Below are 24,844 nucleotides of genomic sequence, written 5' to 3'. Positions count from 1 at the left end.
AACGGCCATGGCGATGCTATGATGCGACATTGTGTTTTGACAACTGCGGCGATGCTACTACGAAGGCTCGACTGCTTCGATGATGCCGCGACAACGTGTTTTATGGTGATGGTAGTGTTGAGACAACGTGCATGACTACTTCAATGATGTTGCGACGGCCACGGCGATGGCGTCCAGTCTGCTCTGGTGATGGCACAATGGCATGTTCAAAGGTGGCAACGTCAAGGGTTGCATGTGAGGGGATGTGGTGTGGTGTGCGCAACATTGACTTCGTCAACTTCGTAATACCAAATGAAAGAGGCACCCATGATCAATCATACGATGTTCTAATATTTGTACGATCACTTGTATAACTACCTGGTAAATCATTGCACATGGAGTAAGTATAAGAAGGATCCTTTAGAAAAAGGCAGTCACGGGAATGCGAGCACAAATCGCGAACTCGACTATAGATGGGCTAGCTTCACATGGGGACACACAGGCTCTCGCGTCACATAATCGCGTAAGATTGGACGGGGCTGGCAGCGGCTTCCAAAGTCAATAAATCATCCGAATGTTTTGAAATGTTTTCCTTCTTTGAGTGGTGATGGGGATATGTGTTGTGTCTAAATGATATACTGAAGCAGGGAAAGAAACGGTGGTGTTCACGAACTCGGTGCAGGCGTGCAGCCGTCCCTGCCCCGCCCGTAGTATATACGGTCCGACCCGCGGGTCGGTTTCCCACACCCCATTCCGTTCCCCATCTCAGATAGCCCAAATTCCCACATCCAAAACCTAGCTTTCGACGATCTCTCCCTGCCCCGATCCCCGCCGGCGCGGGTGTCGTTGGACCCGCCGCTAGCGAGGCCCTTTGAGGTCGCCAGGCAGTCAGCCTCCCTGCCGAAAGATTCGTGGCCTTCCGGCACTAGGGAGCCGCCGCCGTGCTAGGGGCCGCCCACGAGAAGAACGCCTTGTCGGTTGACAACTTGCCCGCGCACACAAGCGAGGAAGACGTCATGGCGGCCTTCGCCCCGCACGAGGCACTCGATTGCGTCATCACACGCGCCGGCTCCCGCAGCTACGTGTTCGACGTTTTCCACTTTGTCGCCGAGTCCCGAGCCGCCCTCGAGGCGCTTCGTGCGTCCAAGGTCAAGAGCGCGTTCATCTGGGTCGAGTACACATGGTTGGTAACTTCTCACCCCCTCCTTCTCCCCCACTAGGATCTGCTCCCACCTTGGCTCCCCGGGATCTAGCTGCAGTTCGCGAAGTCAATTTTTTGGTAATTAGGACTTCGGTGCTTGCGAATTGCAGTTTATTTATGCGGTGTGGAATGAGGCCTCCAACAGCTTTGATATATGTAATTATTCGAGCGGCGGCACACGAGATCAGCGGTGACGGGGTGGCCTAGCAGGGCATGCAAGGGCTGCGGGATGGCGGCGCTCAGGGTCCACGGGAGCGTGATAGGCGAGGCCCTTGAGTCAGGCTGGCAATTTGGTCGAGTTTTAGTGGGCCGACCTCTGCCAAATCCATGCCCGAATAGCTAACCGGGTCAACCCACCACCCAACCCCTGGGATTGCCGGATGATCCATCCCCACACCCGATGGGTGACCCGACCCATTCGGGCACCCATCGAGTCCACAAAAACATTTCCATTTTTAATCCGCCTAGCATGCAACAAGTTCAAACAAAATCGGTGAATGACCTAGAACGAAGCGGTCGTAGTGGGTTCCTCGGCAGAGGTGGCCGCCAGGGATACGCCGGCGGTGCGCAGGGAGGTCAGGTTGTCCGGATTTTCTTTCTAACTACGGGTCATCTGGATTGGGGGAAGAAGGGTTGGGTTGGGCAGTTTTTCGGATCTTTAGCAAATCATTTTCCGGATTGGGGAACAATGGTCGGATCGTGCAACTCTCTTTTTATGGATCTTTAGCGAATCGTTCTCTACTACCACTTATGGATGGCAGTGGTGGGTAATTGTTTTTCCGGATCTTCAGCAGATCATTTTCCGGATTGGTGAAAAAGGGTCGGGTCAGGCAGCCTTTTTTAAAACCTTGATCTTTAGCGAATCATTTTCTACCACTTACGGATTGGTTTTTCTGTTAGCAAATCATTTTCCGGATTGGGGAACAATGGTCAGTTTGCACAGCTCTTTTTTTTCTCGGATCTTTAGCAAATCATTTTCTACCACTTATGGATGGCAAAGGTGGGTAATTGATTGCAACTTCAGGGGCAAGGAAGATCAAGACAGACATGCAGAAACACAAATCTCTTTATCAATGTTCAAGGAAAGCGCTGAGCATTGGAAAATGTTTCGCTTTGTCCCTAAGTGGTAGATTAAGTGTATTTGATAATTTTGGCCAGAATTTGGCTATTTTTGAACTGCTTCTGCTTAGCTGCTTCCGCAATAATGGCAGTATGTCATTTGTGTTATTATTAGGGTCTGTAGGGGAGTTGTTTCCTTCAGATTCCGGCCAAATCATGGAAAGATGATCTGCATTTGGCAATGTCTATTTGAACTGAACTACATTTTACTTGTCATTTTGCTTGTTGTGTGAACCTGATGTGTATTTGCTATGTTGTGAAGGTCATTTTAGATGCTACTTCAACTACCTGTGTGCCATGTTTCCTATTTTCCTGTGCATACTATTCAAAACAGTCAAATTCTGGCCAAGTTTGAAAAACGCTCAAGCGCACTTAAGCTCCCATTGTTCTATGCTATGGCCTTCCACTTTTTTGAACATTATCCTTTATTAGTAGGTGTAGAAACACTCCTAGATTGGTGATTGTTCCTTGTTCTAGGGTGAAATTGCTATGCTGGAGTTGTCTAAAGATTTATGCCGTCATGATGTTTACTTGTGTTTGTTCATTGGGTTTTACAAGCTAGATATGTTAGGAACCTATGGGTTGGAGGAATTAGTCTGTCTATCTCAAGGCAGGAGGTAGAGGGGGAGTTTCAAAAGTTTGGAAAGACTGAACGTGTTGGATTCTCCCATGATCAAACTTCTGCATACATCGACTTTGAGAAGCTGGAAGATGCTATTTCTGCTCATAGAGCCATGAATGGGACAAATTTAGGGGGCAAGGAATTGTGTGTTGATTTCCAGAGGTCCAGAGGAAGAGTGGTATGCATCTATTATTGTTGACTGAGTTTCTGAAGTGCTTCTAGGCTGCAGTTTTTCAAGTGATGTTGTCTTATTATTTAGTTATTTGTACTTATTTTGATAGGATCAGTCAGAAGCAGGCAACTTCAACAGTATAGGATCATTGCCACCCAGTGAAATGGGAGTTGGACGTGCAAAGGTACTGCTATTTACTTCTCTTCGTTCCTGTAGTTTTACTGTCCTCTTTGATCTGTGGGTTGCTTACTATCATATCATGTTCTCTTTGTCAGGGTTCTGCTAGAGTACGAAGGAGAGAGGCAAAAATTCCTACCAATGTTCTCCGGGTGGGTTTACCGAATACACATAAAGTTAACAAGGAGGCACTAAGGCGGGCTATGGCAGCACATGGTGTGGTTACATACATCAAAGTTTTTCTATAAAGGCAGTATGCTTTTGTGGAGTTTGCAACCATTGAAGGAGCTTCTAATGCTAAGAATCTTCTAGATGGGCGATTTTCAATAATACAAGGATTCATGTTCTTTTCTCCAGCAGTGGATTTGATAACCTAATTAACACCGCTTGTTGGGTTCCCTAGATCAAAGATGTACAATGATAGTCCACATGTCGCATGTGATTATTTTGGTGCTGGTCGCAATAGTCATGGCATATCACAAGGGTATGATACTCGATGTGGAAGGTCAAGATAATTAGACTATGGTGCAATGCCAATCACTGGTGGTATCATTCCAGCACCTGAAGCTGGATCATCTTTGTTGTCTGGACATTCTGCTCATAGTGCACTTGATCCGAGAGAAGCCAAAAGGGTGAGGCTAGATGCTGGCATCAACCCTTCTACCATGTAAGGGCACGCACTGAGGGTCTTCAACTGGGTCAGGTAGCTTTTTTAACCTTGATCTTTAGTGAATCATGTTCTATGACTTATGAATTGTTTTTCCCGGACATTTAGCAAATTGTTTTTCGGACTGGGGAACAAGGGTCAGGTCAGGAATCTCTTTTTTCCTCGGATCTTTAGCGAATCGTTTTCTACCACTTATGTATGGCAGTGGTGTGTAATTATTTGCCACTTCGGGGGCAAAGTCACTAAGAATGGGCAGAAGCAAAAATCCATTTATCAGTGATCAAGAATGTGTTGTGGTAGTGAAGTATATTGTGGTCATTTGTGTTGTGGTAGAGACACTTTCTTTTATTAGGTTCAAGACGTACGGGCAGAAGCACGAATCACAGATACATAAACTTATGATTATTTGCGTTGTGGTAGAGACACTTTCTTTTAATAGGGTCATTCACAATATTTCTATGTTTTGTAGTGAAGTATATTATGCCAATGAGATATTGTATGCATACCTTCCTTTTGAGATGTTTTTAAGAGGGAAAGTTATTACTAACCTACTCCTTGAATTAAATTAAAATGTTTATATGAAGGCCATGTTTTTCCAATTATTTTTCTCAAGGTGGCGTAATCAAATGGCCCACCCACACGGCTAGGCCATCCCTGCCCCACTCACAACATATAGGGATGCATCTAGTATCTAGTAACTATGGTATGCCCTGATTTAAGTTTGAATGATGTACTTATCACCCCTCCTTCTCCCCCCACTCATATCTGCTCCCACCTTGGACCCCCAGGATCTGGTTGTAGTTCGCGATGTGAATTTTCTAGTAATTAGGACTTTAGTGCTTGTGATTTGCATTTTATTTTGGTTGTGTGGGCTGAGGCCTCCAGCAGCTCCGATATATATAATTATTCGAGCGGTAGCACACGGGATTAGTGGTGACGCGGTGTTCTAGCGGAGGCTCCTAGGTGGCTGGGGTATGGTGGAACTCAGTGTCCAGGGGAGCGAGGCTAGCGAGGCCCTTGAATCAGGCTAGCAATCGGGTCGAGTTTCACCGGGCCGACCTCTACCAAACCCATGCCTGAATAGCTAATAGGATGGCGGTGGTGGGTGATTTATTGCAACTTCAGGGGCAAGGAAGATCAGGAGAGACATGCAGAACATCAATCTCTTTATCTGTGTTCAAGAAAAAAGTTGCTAAGCGACTAATAAGTGTTGAGCTATGGAAAATGCTTCGCTTTAGACCTAAGTGGTAGATTAAGCGTATTTGATAATTTTGGCCAGAATTTGGCTATTTTTGAACTGCTTCTGCTTAGCTGCTTGCACAATAATGGTAGTATGTCATTTATGTTATTATTAGGGTCTGTATGGGCGTTATTTCCTTCAGATTCTGGCCAAATCATAGAAAGATGATCTGCATTTGGCTATGTCTATTTGAACTGAACTACATTTAGTTGTCATTTTTCTTCCTGTGTGACCATGATGTGTATTTGCTATGTTGTGAAGGTCATTTTAGATGCTACTTCAACTACCTGTGTGCCATGTTTCCTATTTTCCGGTGCATACTATTCAAAACAGTGAAATTCTGGCCAAGTTTGAGAAAATGCTCAAGCGCGCTTAAGCGCCCATTGCTCTATGTTGTGACCTTCCACTTTTATGAACATCACCCTTTATTAGTAGGTATAGAAATACGCCTAGATTGGTGATTGTTCCTTGTTCTAGGGAGAAATTTCTATGATGATGTTGTCTAAAGATTTATGCTCTTGTGATGTTTACTTGTGTTTGTTGATTGGTTTTTACAAGCTATAGCTGTTAGGAATCTATGGGTTGGAGGAATTAGTCCGTCTATCTCAACGCAGGAGGTAGAGGGGGAGTTTCAAAAGTTTGGAAAGATTGAAGGTGTTGCATTCTCCCATGATCAAACTTCTGCATACATCAACTTTGAGAAGCTGGAAGTTGCCATTTTTTATCATAGAGCCTTTAATGGGATGGATTTTGGGGGCAAGGAATTGTGTGTTGATTCTTGGAGGTCCAGAGGAGGAGCAGTATGCATCTATTATTGTTGACTGAGTCTGTGAAATGTTTCTAGGCTGCGGTTTTTCACGGGACGTTGCCAAATTATTTAGTTGTTTGTACTAATATTGTTATGAACAGTCAAAAGCAGGCAACTTCAACAGTAGAGGATCATTGCCCCCGGGTGAAATGGGAGTTGGACATGCAAAGGTACTAATATTTACTTCTCTTGGTTCTTGTTGTTGTATTGTCCTCTTTTATCTGCGGGTTACTTACTGTCATATCATGTTCTGTTTGTCAGGGTTCTGCTGGAGTATGAATGAGAGAGGCAAAAATTCCTACCAATGTTCTCTAGGTGGATTTACCCAATACACATAAAGGTAACGAGGAGGCACTAAGGCAGGCTATGGTAGCACATGGTGTCGTTACAAACATCAAAGTTTTTCCAGAAAGGTGGTATGCGTTTGTGGAGTTTGCAACAATTGAAGGAGCATCTAATGCTAAGAACCTTCTAGATGGGCGTCTTATCAATAATACAAAGATTCATGTTCTTTCCTGCAGCAAGGGGCTTGATAACCTGACAATGTTTCTGCCAATAGAGCCTTGAATGGGGCAGATTTAGGGGGCAAGGAATTGTGTATTGATTTCCAAAGGTCCACAGGAAGAGTGGTACGCATCTATTATTGTTGACTAAGTTTGTGAAGTGCTTCTAGGATGCAGGTTTTCAAGGGGCACTGTCTTATTATTTAGTTATTTGTACTGATTTTGATAGGAATGGTTAGAAGCAGGCACATTCAATAGCAGAGGATCATTGCTAGCCGGTGAAATGGGAGTTGGACATGCAAATGTACTGCTATTTACTTCTCTTAGTTCTTGTAGTTGTACCTGTTGGAAATATGCCCTAGAGGCAATAATAAATTGATTATTATTATATTTCCTTGTTCATGATAATCGTTTATTATCCATGCTAGAATTGTATTGATAGGAAACTCAGATACATGTGTGGATACATAGACAACACCATGTCCCTAGTAAGCCTCTAGTTGACTAGCTCGTTAATCAATAGATGGTTACGGTTTCCTGACCATGGACATTGGATGTCGTTGATAACGGGATCACATCATTAGGAGAATGATGTGATGGACAATCCTAAGCCTAGCACAAGATCATGTAGTTCGTATGCTAAAGCTTTTCTAATGTCAAGTATCATTTCCTTAGACCATGAGATTGTGCAACTCCCGGATACCGTAGGAGTGCTTTGGGTGTGCCAAACGTCACAACGTAACTGGGTGGCTATAAAGGTACACTACGGGTATCTCTGAAAGTGTCTGTTGGGTTGGCACGAATCGAGATTGGGATTTGTCACTCCGTGTAAACGGAGAGGTATCTCTGGGCCCACTCGGTAGGACATCATCATAATGTGCACAATGTGACCAAGGGGTTGATCACGGGATGATGTGTTACGGAACGAGTAAAGAGACTTGCCGGTAACGAGATTGAACAAGGTATCGGTATACCGACGATCGAATCTCGGGCAAGTACCATACCGCTAGACAAAGGGAATTGTATACGGGATTGATTGAGTCCTTGACATCGTGGTTCATCCGATGAGATCATCGTGGAACATGTGGGAGCCAACATGGGTATCCAGATCCCGCTGTTGGTTATTGACCGGAGAACATCTCGGTCATGACTACATGTCTCCCGAACCCGTAGGGTCTACACACTTAAGGTTCGATGACGCTAGGGTTATAAAGGAAGTTTGTATGTGGTTACCGAATGTTGTTCGGAGTCCCGGATGAGATCCCGGACGTCACGAGGAGTTCCGGAATGGTCCGGAGGTAAAGATTTATATATAGGAAGTCCTGTTTCGGCCATCGGGACAAGTTTCGGGGTCATCGGTATTGTACCGGGACCACCGGAAGGGTCCCGGGGGCCCACCGGGTGGGGCCACCTGCCCCGGGGGGCCACATGGGCTGTAGGGGGTGCGCCTTGGCCTACATGGGCCAAGGGCACCAGCCCCTAGAGGCCCATGCGCCAAGATATAGGAAAAAGGGGAGAGTCCTAAAGGGGGAAGGCACCTCCGAGGTGCCTTGGGGAGGATGGACTCCTCCCCCCTCTTAGCCGCACCCCTTCCTTGGAGGAAGGGGCAAGGCTGCGCCTCCCCCCTCTCCCCTGCCCCTATATATAGTGGAGGGGAGGGAGGGCATCCATACCTGAGCCCTTGGCGCCTCCCTCCCTCCCGTGACACCTCCTCCTCTCCCGTAGGTGCTTGGCGAAGCCCTGCAGGATTGCCACGCTCCTCCATCACCACCACGCCGTTGTGCTGCTGCTGGATGGAGTCTTCCTCAACCTCTCCCTCTCTCCTTGCTGGATCAAGGCGTGGGAGACATCGTCGAGCTGTACGTGTGTTGAACGCGGAGGTGCCGTCCGTTCGGCACTAGGATCATCGGTGATCTGAATCACGACGAGTACGACTCCATCAACCCCGTTCACTTGAACGCTTCCGCTTAGCGATCTACAAGGGTATGTAGATGCACTCTCCTTCCCCTCGTTGCTAGTCTCTCCATAGATAGATCTTGGTGACACGTAGGAAAATTTTGAATTTCTGCTACGTTCCCCAACAGTGGCATCATGAGCTAGGTCTATTGCGTAGATTCTTTGCACGAGTAGAACACAAAGTAGTTGTGGGCGTCGATATTGTTCAATATGCTTGCCGTTACTAGTCTTATCTTGATTCGGCGGCATCGTGGGATGAAGCGGCCCGGACCAACCTTACACGTACGCTTACGTGAGACCGGTTCCACCGACAAACATGCACTAGTTGCATAAGGTGGCTGGCGGGTGTCTGTCTCTCCCACTTTAGTCGGATCGGATTCGATGAAAAGGGTCCTTATGAAGGGTAAATAGCAATTGGCATATCACGTTGTGGTTCATGCGTAGGTAAGAAACGTTCTTGCTAGAAACCCATAGCAGCCACGTAAAACATGCAAACAACAATTAGAGGACGTCTAACTTGTTTTTGCAGGGTATGCTATGTGATGTGATATGGCCAAAAAGGATGTGATGAATGATATATGTGATGTATGAGATTGATCATGTTCTTGTAATAGGAATCACGACTTGCATGTCGATGAGTATGACAACCGGCAGGAGCCATAGGAGTTGTCTTTATTTATTTGTGACCTGCGTGTCAACTTAAACGTCATGTAATTACTTTACTTTATTGCTAACCGTTAGCCATAGTAGTAGAAGTAATAGTTGGCGAGGCAACTTCATGAAGACACGATGATGGAGATCATGATGATGGAGATCATGGTGTCATGCCGGTGACGATGATGATCATGGAGCCCCGAAGATGGAGATCAAAAGGAGCAAAGTGATGATGGCCATATCATGTCACTATTTGATTGCATGTGATGTTTATCATGTTTATACATCTTATTTGCTTAGAACGACGGTAGTAAATAAGATGATCCCTTACAACAATTTCAAGAAGTGTTCTCCCCTAACTGTGCACCGTTGCGACAGTTCGTGTTTCGAAGCACCACGTGATGATCGGGTGTTAGATTCTAACGTTCACATACAACGGGTGTAAGACAGATTTACACACGCGAAACACTTAGGGTTAACTTGACGAGCCTAGCATGTACAGACATGGCCTCGGAACACGGAGACCGAAAGGTCGAACATGAGTCGTATAGAAGATACGATCAACATGAAGATGTTCACCGATGATGACTAGTCCGTCTCACGTGATGATCGGACACGGCCTAGTTTGACTCGGATCATGTAATCACTTAGATGACTAGAGGGATGTCTATCTGAGTGGGAGTTCATAAGATGAACTTAATTATCCTGAACATAGTCAAAAGGTTTTTGCAAATTATGTCGTAGCTCACGCTATAGTTCTACTGTTTAGATATGTTCCTAGAGAAAAATTAGTTGAAAGTTGATAGTAGCAATTATGCGGACTAGGTCCGTAAACTGAGGATTGTCCTCATTGCTTCATAGAAGGCTTATGTCCTTAATGCACCGCTCAGTGTGCTGAACCTCGAACGTTGTCTGTGGTTGTTGCGAACATCTGACATACACGTTTTGATAACTACGTGATAGTTCAGTTAAACGGTTTAGAGTTGAGGCACCAAAGACGTTTTTGAAACATCGCGAAACATATGAGATGTTTTGAGGGCTGAAATTGGGATTTCAGGCTCGTGCCCATGTCAAGAGGTATAAGACCTCCGATGACTTTCTTAACCTGCAAACTAAGGAGAAAAGCTCAATTGTTGAGCTTGTGCTCAGATTGTCTGAGTACAACAATCATTTGAATCGAGTGGGAGTTGATCTTCCAGATAAGACAGTGATGGTTCTCCAAAGTCATTGCCACCAAGCTGTTAGAGCTTCGTGATGAACTATAACATATCAGGGATAGATATGATGATCCTTGAGGTATTCGCGATGTTTGACACCGCGAAAGTAGAAATCAAGAAGGAGCATCAATTGTTGATGGTTGGTGAAACCACTAGTTTCAAGAAGGGCAAGGGCAAGAAGGGATACTTCATGAAACGGCAAATCAGCTGCTGCTCTAGTGAAGAAACCCAAGGTAAAACCCAAACCCGAGACTAAGTGCTTCTGTAATAAGGGGAACAACCACTAGAGCAGAATTACCCTAGATACTTGGTAGATAAGAAGGCTGGCAAGGTCGATAGAAGTATATTGGATATACATTGTGTTAATGTGTACTTTGCTAGTACTCCTAGTAGCACCAGGGTATTAGATACCGGTTCGGTTGCTAAGTGTTAGTAACTCGAAACAAAAGGCTACGGAATAAACGGAGACTAGCTAAAGGTGAGCTGACGATATGTGTTGGAAGTTTTTCCAAGCTTGATATGATCAAGCATCGCACGCTCCCTCTACCAAAGAGATTGGTGTTAAACCTAAATAATTGTTATTTGGTGTTTGCGTTGAGCATAGACATGATTGGATTACGTCTATCGCAATACGGTTATTCATTTAAGGAGAATAATGGTTACTCTGTTTATTTGAATAATACCTTCAATGGTCTTACACCTAAAATGAATGGTTTATTAAATCTCGATCGTAGTGATACACATGTTCATGCCAAAAGATAGTAATGATAGTACCACCTACTTGTGGCACTGCCACGTAAGTCATATCGGTATAAAACGCATGAAGAAGCTCCATATTGATGGATCTTTGGGCTCACTCGTTTTTGAAAAGTTTGAGACATGCGAACCATGTCTATTGGTGTATATGCATGAAGAAACTCCATGCAAATGGACCGTTTTGACTCACTTGATTTTGAATCACTTGGGACATGCAAATCATACCACATGGGCAAGATGACTGAAAAGCCTCGTTTTCAGTAAGATGGAACAAGATAGCAACTTGTTGGAAGTAACACATTTTGATGTGTGCAGTCCAATGAGTGCTGAGGCATGCAGTGAATATCGTTATGTTCTTACTTCACAGATGATTCGAGTAGATGTTGAGTATATTTACTTGATGAATCACGAGTCTGAATTATTGAAAGGTTCAAGTAATTTCAGTGTGAAGTTGAAAGATCGTCGTGACAAGAGGATAAAAGATCTATGATATGATCATAGAGATGAATATCTGAATACGAGTTTGGCACAGAATTAAGACATTGTGGAAATTGTTTCACAACTGATACAGCCTGGAACACCATAGTGTGATGGTGTGTCCAAACGTCATAGTTGCACCCTATTGGATATGGTGCATACCATGATGTCTCTTATCGAGTTACCACTATCGTTCATGGGTTAGGCATTAGAGACAACCACATTCACTTTAAATAGGGCACCACATAATTTCGTTGAGACGACACCGTATGAACTATGGTTTGGAGAAACCTAAGTTGCCGTTTCTTGAAAGTTTGGGGCTGCGACGCTTATGTGAAAAGGTTTCAGGTTGATAAGCTCGAACCCAAAGCAGATAAAATGCATCTTCATAGGACACCCAAAAACAGTTGGGTATACCTCCTAATTCAGATCCGAAAGCAATAGGGATTGTTTCTTGAATCGGGTCCTTTTTCGAGGAAAGGTTTCTCTCGAAAAGTTGAGTGGGAGGATGGTGGAGACTTGATGAGGTTATTGAACCGTCACTTCAACAAGTGTGTAGCAGGGCACAGGAAGTTGTTCCTGTGGCACGTACACCAACTGAAGTGGAAGCTTATGATAGTGATCATGAAACTTCGGATCGAGTCACTACCAAACCTCGTGGGATGACAAGGATGCGTACTACTTCAGAGTGGTACGTAATCCTGTCTTGGAAGTCATGTTGCTAGACAACAATGAACCTACGAGCTATGGAGAAGCGATGGTGGGCCCGGATTCCGATAAATGGCTCAAGGCCATAAAACTCGAGAGAGGATCCATGTATGAAAACAAAGTGTAGACTTTGGAAGAACTACTTGATGGTCGTAAGGCTGTTAGGTACATATGGATTTTGAAAGGAAGACAGACAATGATGGTAAGTGTCACCATTGAGAAAGCTCGACTTGTCGTTAAGATGTTTTTCGACAAGTTCAAGGAGTTGACTACGATGAGACTTTCTCACTCGTAGCGATGCTAAGAGTCTGTTGGAATTATATTAGCAATTACTGCATTATTTATGAAATCTTGCAGATAGGGTGTCAAAACATTGTTTCCTCGACGATTCTTGAGGAAAGGTTGTATGTGATACAACCGGAAGGTTTTGTCTATCCTGAAATATGCTAATAAGTATGCAAAGCTCCAGCAATCCTTCTGAGGACTGGAGTGAGCATCTCGGAGTTGGAATGTATGCTTTGATGATGATCAAAGATTTTGGGTGTATACAAAGTTTATGAGAAACTTGTATTTCCAAAGAAGTGAGTGGGAGCACTATAGAATTTCTGATGAGTATATGTTGTTGACATATTAATGATCAGAAATGACGTAGAATTTCTGGAAAGCATATAGGGTTATTTGGAAAGTGTTTTCAATGGAAAACCTGGATTAAGCTACTTGAACATTGAGCATCAAGATCTATAAGGATAGATCAAAACGCTTAATAGTACTTTCAAATGAGCACATGCCTTGACGTGATCTTGAAGGTGTTCAAGATGGATCAGTCAAAGAAGGAGTTCTTGCCTGAGTTGTAAGGTATGAAGTTAAGACTTAAAGCTCGACCATGGCAGAATAGAGAGAAAGGAACGAAGGTCGTCCCCTATGCTTAAGACATAGGCTCTACAGTATGCTATGCTGTGTACCGCACCTGAAGTGTGCTTTACCATGAGTCAGTCAAGGGGTACAAGAGTGATCCAAGAATGGATCACAGGACAGCGGTCAAAGTTATCCTTAGTAACTAGTGGACTAAGGAATTTTCTCAATTATGGAGGTGGTAAAAGAGTTCGTCGTAAAGGGTTACGTCGATGCAAGCTTAACACCTATCCGGATAGCTCTGAGTAGAGATACCGGATACGTATAATGGAGCAACAATTTAGAATAGCTCCAAGTAGAACAGTTATTTGGAATAGCTCCAAATAGAACGTGGTAGCTGCATCTAGGAGATGACATAGAGATTTGTAAAGCACACACGGATCTGAAAGGTTCAGACCCGTTGACTATAACCTCTCTCACAAGCATAACATGATCAAACCCAGAACTCATCGAGTGTTAATCACATGGTAAATGTGAACTAGATTATTGACTCTAGTAAACTCTTTGGGTGTTAGTCACATGGGGATGTGACCTTGAGTGTTAATCACATATCGATGTGAACTAGATTATTGACTCTAGTGCAAGTGGGAGACTGTTGGAAATATGCCCTAGAGGCAATAATAAATTGATTATTATTATATTTCCTTGTTCATGATAATCGTTTATTATCCATGCTAGAATTGTATTGATAGGAAACTCAGATACATGTGTGGATACATAGACAACACCATGTCCCTAGTAAGCCTCTAGTTGACTAGCTCGTTAATCAATAGATGGTTACGGTTTCCTGACCATGGACATTGGATGTCGTTGATAACGGGATCACATCATTAGGAGAATGATGTGATGGACAAGACCCAATCCTAAGCCTAGCACAAGATCATGTAGTTCGTATGCTAAAGCTTTTCTAATGTCAAGTATCATTTCCTTAGACCATGAGATTGTGCAACTCCCGGATACCGTAGGAGTGCTTTGGGTGTGCCAAACGTCACAACGTAACTGGGTGGCTATAAAGGTACACTACGGGTATCTCTGAAAGTGTCTGTTGGGTTGGCACGAATCGAGATTGGGATTTGTCACTCCGTGTAAACGGAGAGGTATCTCTGGGCCCACTCGGTAGGACATCATCATAATGTGCACAATGTGACCAAGGGGTTGATCACGGGATGATGTGTTACGGAACGAGTAAAGAGACTTGCCGGTAACGAGATTGAACAAGGTATCGGTATACCGACGATCGAATCTCGGGCAAGTACCATACCGCTAGACAAAGGGAATTGTATACGGGATTGATTGAGTCCTTGACATCGTGGTTCATCCGATGAGATCATCGTGGAACATGTGGGAGCCAACATGGGTATCCAGATCCCGCTGTTGGTTATTGACCGGAGAACATCTCGGTCATGACTACATGTCTCCCGAACCCGTAGGGTCTACACACTTAAGGTTCGATGATGCTAGGGTTATAAAGGAAGTTTGTATGTGGTTACCGAATGTTGTTCGGAGTCCCGGATGAGATCCCGGACGTCACGAGGAGTTCCGGAATGGTCCGGAGGTAAAGATTTATATATAGGAAGTCCTGTTTCGGCCATCGGGACAAGTTTCGGGGTCATCGGTATTGTACCGGGACCACCGGAAGGGTCCCGGGGCCCACCGGGTGGGGCCACCTGCCCGGGGGGCCACATGGGCTGTAGGGGGTGCGCCTTGGCCTACATGGGCCAAGGGCACCAGCCCCTAGAGGCCCATGCGCCAAGATATAGGAAAAAGGGGAGAGTCCTAAAGGGGGAAGGCACCTCCGAGGTGCCTTGGGGAGGATGGACTCCTCCCCCCTCTTAGCCGCACCCCTTCCTTGGAGGAAGGGGCAAGGCTGCGCCTCCCCCCTCTCCCCTGCCCCTATATATAGTGGAGGGGAGGGAGGGCATCCATACCTGAGCCCTTGGCGCCTCCCTCCCTCCCGTGACACCTCCTCCTCTCCCGTAGGTGCTTGGCGAAGCCCTGCAGGATTGCCACGCTCCTCCATCACCACCACGCCGTTGTGCTGCTGCTGGATGGAGTCTTCCTCAACCTCTCCCTCTCTCCTTGCTGGATCAAGGCGTGGGAGACATCGTCGGGCTGTACGTGTGTTGAACGCGGAGGTGCCGTCCGTTCGGCACTAGGATCATCGGTGATCTGAATCACGACGAGTACGACTCCATCAACCCCGTTCACTTGAACGCTTCCGCTTAGCGATCTACAAGGGTATGTAGATGCACTCTCCTTCCCCTCGTTGCTAGTCTCTCCATAGATAGATCTTGGTGACACGTAGGAAAATTTTGAATTTCTGCTACGTTCCCCAACAGTACCATCCTTTTTGATCTATCGGTTGCTTACTATAATATCATGTTCTGTTTGTCAGGGTTCTGCTAGAGTACGAATAAGAGAGGCAAAAATTCCGACCAATGTTCAACGGGTGGGTTTACCCAATACACATGAAGTAAACGAGGAGGCACTAAGGCAGGCTATGGCAGCAGATGGTGTGGTTACAAACATCAAAGTTTTTCCAGAAAGGCGGTATGCTTTTGTGGAGTTTGCAACCATTGAAGGAGCTTCTAATGCTAAAAATCTTCTAGATGGGCGTCTTTTCAATAATAGAAGGATTCATGTTCTTTTCTCTTGCTGTGGGATTGATAACCTAACACCTCTTGTTGGGTTCCCTAGATCAGACATGTACAATGATAGTCCACATGTCGCATGTGATTATTTTGGTCCTGGTCGCAGTAGTCATGACACATCTAAAGGGTATGATCCTTGATGTGGAAGGTCAAAATAATTGGACTTCGGTGCAATGCCAATCACTGGTGGTATCCTTCCAGCACCTGAAGCTGTCTCATCCTTGTTGTTTGGACATTCTGCTCATAGTGCACTTGATCTGAGAGAAGCCAAAAGGGTGAGGCTAGATGCTGTCATCGACCCTTATACCATGTAAGGGCAGGCACTAAGGATCTTTAGTCGAGTCAGGTAGCTTTTTTTAACCTTGATCTTAGGGAGTCATTTTCTACAGCTTATGAATTGTTTTTTCCGGACATTTAGCAAATTGGTTTTCGGATTGGGGAACAAGGGTCAGGCCGGGCAGCTCTTTTTTTCCTTGAATCTTTAGCGAATCGTTTTCTACCACTTATGGATGGTAGTGGTGGGTAATTGTTTGCAACTTCAGGGGCAAAGTCAGGATGAATGGGCTAAAGCACGAATCCATTTATTAGAGTTCAAGTAAGTGTTTTGTAGTGAACTATAGTGTGGTCATCTGTGTTGTGGTAGAGACACTTTCTTTTATTAGGGTCGGAACGGATGGGCAGAAGCACGAACCACAGATACATAAACTTATGATTATTTGCGTTGTGGTAGAGACACTTCCTTTTATTCGGGTCATTTACATTATTTTTATTTTTTGTAGTGAAGTATATTATGCCAATGAGATATTGTATGCATTCCTTCTTTTTTAGACATTTTTAAGAGCTAAAGTTATTACTAACCAACTCCTTGAATTAAATTAAAAGGTGTACATGAAGGCCATGTTTTTGCAATTATTTTTGTCAAGGTGGCATAATCAGATGGCCCACCCACTCGGCAAAGCCATCCCTGCCCATCTCACAACATATAGGAATGCATACAATATCAAATAAGTATGGTATGCTCTGATTTAAGTTTGAATGACGTACTAGTAAGGAATGATGTACTAATATAGAATAATCCTTGGTTAGTCATAGTTGTTTATTTCTTGAGTGAAATTGCTCCATTCATGTGCTAATGTTGTGTAATGAGGTTTGCACAAGTGACATAATTTGCTGTTATTCAGGTTGTGATTTGATATAAATATGAAGTGTATTTTATCTTTTATCTATTTCACTTTAACTTGGACTATTCATAGCTATCTCATAGTTTTTTGTTGCTAGGACTACATGTATGAGAATTTTATTCATCTATTTCATTACAGAAATAGTATGCCTTCTTATGGCATTTGTTCATTGATTGGGTTTTACATGATAGAGGTATTAGGAACCTATGTGTTGGAGGAGTTAATTCATCTATTTCAAAGCAGGAGGCAGACGAAGAGTTCCAAGGATTGGAAAGTTTGAAGGTGTTGAATTCTCCATTGGCATACTTTTGCATACATCGACTCTGAGTAGCTGGATGATGCCATTTCTTCCTATAAAATTGTGAATGGGACATATTTTATATTCCTCTTTGGCGTATAGTTTGGAGGGATAGAATTCAAATCCATATGGGTTAGTGAAACATGATTAATAAAACATTAACATAAACAACAATGTGCCTTCTTGTATGATGTATAGAAATGTTGTAACCACACTTACATAAAATTATGATTATTTGTGTTTCTCTAGAGACACTCTCTTTCATTTGGGTCATTTACTTTATTCTATTTTTGGTAATGAAGTATATTATGCCAATGAGATATTGTATGCATTCCTTCTTTTTGAGATGTATTTAAGTCGGAAAGTAATTACTAACTAACTCCATGAAATAAATTAAAAGGTGTCTATGAAGTTCATGTTTTTGTGAGTAGTTTTCCCAAGCGAAGGATAATCAGGTTTGAGCTGACTACACTCGTCCCTCTCCCCCACCCCACCCCTCCCGGTAATACGTACAAGTGCAGCCCCAGAGGGAGCATGTGGACAAGAATACGTCATGGGGAGAGGATATGGTTGCGAGATGTTGTGGTGGGCGGGCCCCAAAGTCATGTCTCCCCAGAAATAAGATAACGACTAACTACGTATGTTTCTATTTCTTTGTGTTTATTTTACTAGATAGATTGAGGCGATGCAATCTTGGATTATGAATGAGATATTTGCCCTTGGTTATTAACGCATAATGAAAACTTTGAACTATGTGCCGGGTAAACTTGCTTGTTTTGAGAAGGTCATACTTAACTATTCTTGGTGATGGGATAGGCTTTTAGCGTTTCAGTGATGCGGCTAGGTGTCTGGATGATATTGGAGCGAGGATAGAAAAGGTGCCGCCCATAGACTCAGCGCAACCCCACCCGTAGTATATATAGTATGGTGCATGGGCTAGTTTCCTCACCCTATTCCGTTCCCTGTGACAGACAGCCTAAATCCCCACATCCTAACCCTAGCTTCCGCTAATCTCTCCCTACCCTGATCCCCTCTACCACGGATGTCGTTAGAGCCACCGCCTGCGGAGCCCTCCATGGCCGTGGAGGCTACCAGGCCATCGGCCTCACCGTCGAAGGAATCGGAGCACGCAGTCGTTAGGGATGCAGGCATCGTCGTCGTCACACAATTTGTCACCCACGAGAAAAAGGTGATGTGGGTCGGCAACCTGCCTGCGCATGCGGGCGAGGAAGATGTCGTGGCATCCTCCGCCACACAGGGCACTCGACTGCGTCATCATGCGTGTCGGGTACCGCAACTATGCCTTCATCATTTTCCGCTCCATTGGCGAGTGTCGGGCCACCCTCGAGGCGCTCCGCGGGTCCAAGGTCAAGGGCGCCTTCATCCTGATTGAGTTCGCCCGGCCGGTAATATCTCAACACTGCCTCTCCCCCCACTCATATCCGCTACCACCTTGGATCCCCCCGAGATCAGTCTGTAGTTTGTGATGAGTTTTTTCAATAATTCGGAGTTTGGTGTTTGTCATTTGCAGTTTATTTAGGCGGTGTGGGCTGAGGCCTCTCGCAGCTCTGATATATGTAGTTATTCGAGTGGAGGCACAATGGATCAACGGTGATGGGGAGGTCTAGTGGAGGCTCACATATGGCTGGAGGCAGCAGTGTTCAGGGTCCAGGGAAGCGCGGCGCATGAGGCTCTTTATATGGAGGATGGGCACGTATGAGCCAATACCCATGAGAAACCTTGACACCGGTGAATGGCCTAGCAGGAAGCAGCGGCAGTGGGTTCCTGGGCGCTGGCGGTGGGTTCCTGGGCACTGCGGGTAGCAGCCGCGGGGAGGTTTGTTTGGTGGGAGACATTGGCAGCGCACGGGGAGGCCAAGCCATCCAAATTTTCTTTATAACTGCGGGTCATCTGGATTGGGTGAAGAAGGGTCGGGTTGGGCAATTTTTTCTAAATCAAATAATTTTCTAGATTGGGCAACAAGGGTCGGGTCTGGTAGCTCTTTTTGGTTCCGTATCTTTAGCGAATCGTTTTCTACCACTTATGTATGGCAGTGGTGCGTTGTTTTTGGATCTTTAGCAAATTGTTTTCCGGATTAGCGACCAACGAGCTGGTCGGTCACCTATTTTTCGAATATTTAGCGATTCATTTTCTAGCACTTATGGATGGGAGTGGTGGGTTATGGTTTTTCCGGATCTTTAGGAAATTGTATTCCGGTTTGGGGAACAAGGGTTTGGTCGGGCATCTCTTTTTTCCGGATACTCGGCGAATCATTTCTACCACTTATGGCAGTGGTGGGTGTTTTTTATTTCCAGATCTTTAGCGAGTCGATTTCCGGATTGGGGAACAAAGGTAGGGTTGGGTAGTTTTTTCCAGATCTTTAGCGTATTGCTTTCTACCACTTATGGATGGGAGTTGTGAGTAATTGTTTTTTCTGAATCTTTAGCAAATCGTTTCTCTTATTGGGGAATAAGGGTCGGGTCGGGCAGCTCACTTTTTTTGATCTTTAGCGAATCTTTTTCTACCACTTATGGATGGCAGTGGTAGGTAATTGTTTAAAACTTCAGGGGAAAAGTGGGATGAATGGGCAGAAGCACGGATCCTTTTATAAGTGTTCAAGAAAGCATTGTGGTAGTGAAGTATATTATGTTCATTTGTGTTGTGGTAGAAACACTTTCTTTTATTTGGGTCTGGACGGAAGGGCAGAAGCACGAACCACGGATACATAAACTTATGATTATTTGTGTTGTGGTAGAGGCACTTTCTTTTATTAGGGTCATTTTCTTTATTTCTATTTGTGGCATTGGCACAATGACATGCTACAAACACCCATCATGAGCTTCGACGAGTGCGGCGACATGCTTCGACGACCACATTGAGGCTTTTAGGTGTGCTACGACGATTACAATGATGGCACCACGACATGATTCTAATGCCCGTGCAGTGCTCTACGGCCGCGGTGATGGTGCGATGACACGCTTCTAACGCTCATGCTGTACTTTGGCGACCGCGATGCTGCTGTAATGGCATGCCTCAACGGCCATGGTGATTCAACAATGCGACGTTGTGTTTTGAAAACCGCGACGATGCTATGACGGACCCCGACTACGTCGACGATGCCGCGACAACGTGTTCCATGGTCATGGTAGTGTTGAGACAACAAACATGACTGCTTCAATGATGTTGCGACGGCCACGGCCGGCGATGGCGGCTGAACTGCCCTGATAATGGTGCAATGGCATTTTTAAAGGCGACGGCAGCCTCAAGGATTGCATGTGAGGGGGGTGTGGTGTGGTGTGTGCAACATTGACTCCATGAACTACCTAATACCAAATGAAACCAGCACCCATGATCAAGCATACGATGTTATAGTATTTGTACGATCACATGTATAACTACCTGGCAAAGCATTGCGTGTGAAGTAAGTGTAAAAAGGATCCTTTATAAAAAGGCACTCATGGGAATGCAAGCACAAGTCATGAACTCGACCATAGGGCTAGCTTCGTGTGGGGACACATAGGCTCTCGTGTCACACAATCTCGTAGGATCGGACGGCACCAGATGCGGCTTACAAAGTCAATAAATCATCCGACTGTTTTGAAACGTTTTACTTTTTTTTGAGCGGTGATGGGAATAGGTGCCGTTTTTTGATGATATATTGGAGCAAGGCGAGAAATGGTGCCGCTCACAGACTCGGTGCAGGCGTGCAGTAGTCCCTGCCCCACCCATAGTATATACGGTCTGACCCCCGGGCCGGTTCCGCACACCCCGTTTCGTTCCCCATCTCAGACAACCCAAATCCCCACATCCAAACCCTAGCTCCCGGCGATCTCTCCCTGCCCTGATCCCCGCCGCCGCTGATGTTGTTGGACCTGCCGCCCGTGGGGCCCACTGAGGCCGCCAGGCCATCAGCCTTCCCGCCGAAGGAGTCGGAGCCCTCCGGCACTGAGCCACCGTCGCCGCCGTGCTAAGGGCCGCCCATGAGAATAACACATTGTGGGTCGACAACTTCCCCGCGCACGCAAACGAGGAAGACGTCATGGCGGCCATCACACCATACGAGGCGCTCGACTACGTCGCCACACGCGCTGGCTCCGGCAGCTACGTGTTCATCCTTTTTTGCTCTGTCGCCGAGTCTCGAGCCACCCTCGAGGCGCTCCATGGGTCCAAGGTCAAGAGTGCATTCATCTGGGTCGAGTACACCCGGCCGGTAACTTCTCACCCCCTCCTTCTCCCCCACTCGGACCCGCTCCCACCTTGGATCCCCCTCGGGATCTGGTTACAGTTGGCGATGTCAATTTTTCGGTAATTAGTACTTCGGTACTTGTGTTTTGCAGTTTATTTAGGCGGTGTAGGAGGAGGCCTCCAACAGTTCTGATATATGTAATTATGCGAGCGGCGACACATGGGATCAGCAGAGACGGGGTGGTCTAGCAGAGGCATGCAGGTGGCTGGGGGATGGCGGTGCTCAGGGTCCACTCGAGCGTGGCGGGCGAGGCCCTTGAGTCAGGATGGCAATCGGGTCGGGTTTCACCGGGCTGACCTCTACCAAATCCATGCCCGAATAGCTAATCAGGTCAACCCATGACCCAACCCCAGGGTTTGATGGACGACCCATGCCCACACCCGATGGGTGACCCGACTCATTCGGGCACCCATCGGGTGCATGAAAACATTTCCATTTTTTAATCCGCCTATCACGCAACAAGTTCAAACAAAATCAGTGAATGACCTAGCAGGAAGTGGTGGAAGTGGGTTCCTCGGTTGAGGTGGCCGCCACGGAGAAGCTGGTGGTGCGTAGGGAGGTCTGGCTATCCGGATTTTCTTTCTAACTGCATGTCATTTGGGTTGGGGGAAGAAGGGTCAGGTTCAGCATTTTTTCCGGATCTTCAGTAAATCTTTTTTCGAAATGGGGAACAAGGGTTGGATCATGCAACTATTTTTTTTCTAGATCTGTAGCGAATCATTCTGTACTACCACTTATATATGGATGGTAGTCGTGGGTGATTGTTTTTCCGGATCTTCAGTAGATCGTTTATTTGATTGGGGAACAAGGCTCGGGTCGGGAAGCTTTTTTAAACTTTGATCTTTAGCAAATAGTTTTCTACCACTTATGGATTGTTTTTCGAGATCTTTAGCAAATCATTTTCCGGATTGGGGAACAAGGGTCAGTTTGGCAAGCTCTTTTTTCCCAATTCTTTAGCAAATCATTTTTCTACCACTTATGGATGGCAGTGGTGGGTAATTGGTTGCAACTTCAGGGGCAAGGAAGGTCATGCCGGACATACAGAAACATGAATCCCTTTATCACTGTTCAAGAAAGCATTGTTAAGTGACGCTTAAGCACTGAGCAATGGAAAAATGCTTCGCTTTGGCCGTAAGTGGTAGCTAGGCTAAGTGTTTTTCAAAATTTTGGCCAGAATTTGGCTATTTTTGAACTGCTTCTGCTTAGTTGCTTGTGCAATAATGAAAATATGTCATTTATGTCATTATTAGGGTCTGTACGGGAGTTGTTTCCTTTAGATTCTAGCCAAATCATGGAAATATGATCTGCATTTGGCTATGTCTATTTGAACTAAACAACATTTTATTTGTCATTTTGCTTGTTGTGTGAACCTGGTGTGTAATTGCTATGTTGTGAAGGTCATTTTAGATACTACTTCAACTACCTGTGCCATGTTTCATATTTTTCTTGTGCATACTATTCAAAACAGACAAATTCTTGCCATGTTCGAAAAAATGCTCAAGCGCGCCTAAGCGCCCATTGCTCTATGTTGCGGCCTTCCATTGTTTTGAACATTATCCTTTATTAGTAGGTATAGAAATACTCCTAGATTGGTTATTGTTCCTTGTTCTAGGGTGAAATTGCTATGCTGGTGTTGTATAAATATTTATGCCCTCATGACATTTAGTTGTGTTTGTCGATTGGCTTTTACAAGCTAGATCTGTTAGGAACATACGAGCTAGAGGAATTAGTCCATCTATCTCAAAGTAGGAGGCAGAGGAGGAGTTTCAAAAGGTTGAAAGATTGAAGGTGTTGCATTCTCCCATGATCAACCTTTTGCATACATCCACATTGAGCCATGAATGGAACAAATTTAGTGGGCAAGGAATTGTGTGTTGATTTCCAGAGGTCCAGAGCAAGAGCGGTATGCATCTATTATTGTTGACTGAGTTTGTGAAGTGCTTCTAGGCTCCAGTTTTTCAAGGGATGATGTCTTACTATTTAGTTATTTGTACTGATTTTGATAGGAACGGTCAGAAGCAGGCAATTTCAGCAGTAGATGATCATTTCCACCTGGCGAAATGGGAGTTGGAGATGCAAAGGTATTGCTATTTACTTCTCTTGGTTCTTGTTGTTCTACTGTCCTCTTTGATCTGTAGGTTGCTTACTATCATGTCATGTTCTGTTTGTCAGGGTTCTGCTAGAGTACGAATGAGAGAGGCAAAAATTCCTACCAATGTTCTTTGGGTGGGTTTACCCAATACACATAAAGTTAACAAGGAGGCACTTAGGCGGGCTATGGCAGCACATGGTGTGGTTACAAACATCAAAGTTTTTCCAGAAAGGTAGTATGCTTCTGTGGAGTTTGCAACCATCGAAGGAGCTTCTAATGCTAAGAATCTTCTAGATGAGCCTCTTTTCAATAATACAAGGATTCATTTTGTTTTCTCCATTAATGGGCTTGATAACCAAACACCGCTTGTTGGGTTCCCTAGATCAGAGATGTACAATAATAGTCCACATGACGCACGTGATTATTTTTGTGCTGGCCGGTCACAGTAGTCATGGAACATCACAAGGGTATGATCCTCGACGTGGAAGATCAATATACTTGGACTATGGTGCAATGCAAATCACTCTTGGTATCCTTCCAACACTTGAAGCTGGCTCATCTTTTTTGTCTGTACATTCTTCTCATAGTGCGCTTGATCCGAGAGAAGCCAAAAGGGTGAGGCTGGATGCTGGCATCGACCCTTACCATGTAAGGGCAGGCACTGAGGCTTTTCAGCCAGGCTGGGTAGTTTTTTCTTAACCTTGATCTTTAGCGAATCGTTTTCTAACACTTATGGATTGTTTTTTCTAGACCTTTAACAAATTGTTTTCCCGATTGGGGAACAAGGGTCAGGTCGGGCAGCTCTTTTTTTCCTCGGATCTTTAGCGAATCATTTTCTACCACTTATGGATGGAAGTGGTGGGTAATTGTTGGCAACTTCAGGGGCAAAGTCAGGACGAACGGGTAGAAGCACGAATCCATTTATCAGTGTTCAAGAAAGTGTTGTGGTAGTGAAGTAAATTATGGTCATTTGTGTTGTGGTAGAGACACTTTCCTTTATTAGGGCCGGGACGGACGGGCAGAAGCACGAACCATAGATACATAAACCTATGATTATTTGCATTGTGGTAGAGACGCTTTCTTTTATAAGGGTCATTTATATTATTTCTATTTGTGGTAGTGAAGTATATTGTGCCAATGAGATATTGTATGCATTCCTTCTTTTTGACACGTTTGTATGACGGAAAGTTATTACTAACCAACCCCTT

At 45.0% G+C, this 24,844-nt stretch overlaps 1 long non-coding RNA gene across 6 annotated transcripts; it reads left to right on the top strand.

Moving 5' to 3' along the window:
- Positions 1–735: 735 nt before the first annotated feature.
- On the top strand, positions 736–24,151 carry LOC123104416 (uncharacterized). 6 transcript variants are annotated; one of them, XR_006450324.1, is made up of 8 exons: positions 1,170–3,099; positions 3,203–3,277; positions 3,369–6,155; positions 6,247–6,398; positions 6,507–6,614; positions 6,718–6,792; positions 15,564–16,165; positions 17,244–17,546. It is a non-coding gene; the product is annotated as an uncharacterized lncRNA (long non-coding RNA). The 6 variants fall into 6 exon arrangements; XR_006450323.1 differs by having other exon boundaries at positions 3,369–3,973; positions 6,087–6,155; positions 6,247–6,614; positions 17,244–17,537; XR_006450321.1 differs by having other exon boundaries at positions 3,369–3,973; positions 5,792–6,155; positions 6,247–6,614; positions 17,244–17,536.
- The last annotated feature ends 693 nt before the right edge of the window (positions 24,152–24,844 follow it).

This window comes from Triticum aestivum, chromosome 5A (assembly GCF_018294505.1).
Source record: "Triticum aestivum cultivar Chinese Spring chromosome 5A, IWGSC CS RefSeq v2.1, whole genome shotgun sequence".
NCBI lineage: Eukaryota > Viridiplantae > Streptophyta > Magnoliopsida > Poales > Poaceae > Triticum > Triticum aestivum.
This window is presented reverse-complemented; position numbering and strand designations above follow the sequence as displayed.